The sequence below is a fragment of the Trichechus manatus genome, unplaced genomic scaffold (genome assembly GCF_000243295.1).
Source record: "Trichechus manatus latirostris isolate Lorelei unplaced genomic scaffold, TriManLat1.0 scaffold00042, whole genome shotgun sequence".
In the NCBI taxonomy this organism is placed as follows: domain Eukaryota; kingdom Metazoa; phylum Chordata; class Mammalia; order Sirenia; family Trichechidae; genus Trichechus; species Trichechus manatus.
In genome coordinates, this window is record NW_004443978.1 from 1,795,895 (window position 1) to 1,796,474 (window position 580).

A 580-nucleotide genomic window follows, 5' to 3' on the forward strand; every position below is an offset into this window, starting at 1 on the left:
GTTTGTATTCTGTTTATGTCACGTATTAGCATTCTTAGTGTTGTCACTATTTTTTCTTCCATGATCTTTATCCTTGTAGATTTTATAGTTAGGTCTTAGATCCATTTTGAGTTAGTTTTTGTGCAGGTGTGAGGTATGAGTCTTGTTTGTTTTTTGCAGATGGATATCCAGTTAGGCCAGCATCATCTTTAAAGAGACTGTCTTTTCCCCATTTAATGGACTTTAGGCCTTTGTGAAATATCAGCTGCTCATAGGTGGATGAATCTAGGTCTAGAGTCTCAATTCTGTTCCATTGGGCTATGTATCTGTTTTTGTACCACTACCACACTGTTTTGACTACCATGGTGGTATAATAGGTTCTAAAATCAGGTCGTATGAGACCTCTCACTTTGTTCTTCTTCTTCAGGAATGCTTTACCTATCTAGGGCCTCCTCCCTTTCCATATGAAGTTGGTAATTTGTTTCTCCATCTCATTAAAAATGCCATTGGAACATCTAGCTCAATTGGCATGACACTACTTATAAAGATAATGCTCTACATTCTACCTTGGTGAGTAGTGTCTGGGGTCTTAAAAGCCTGT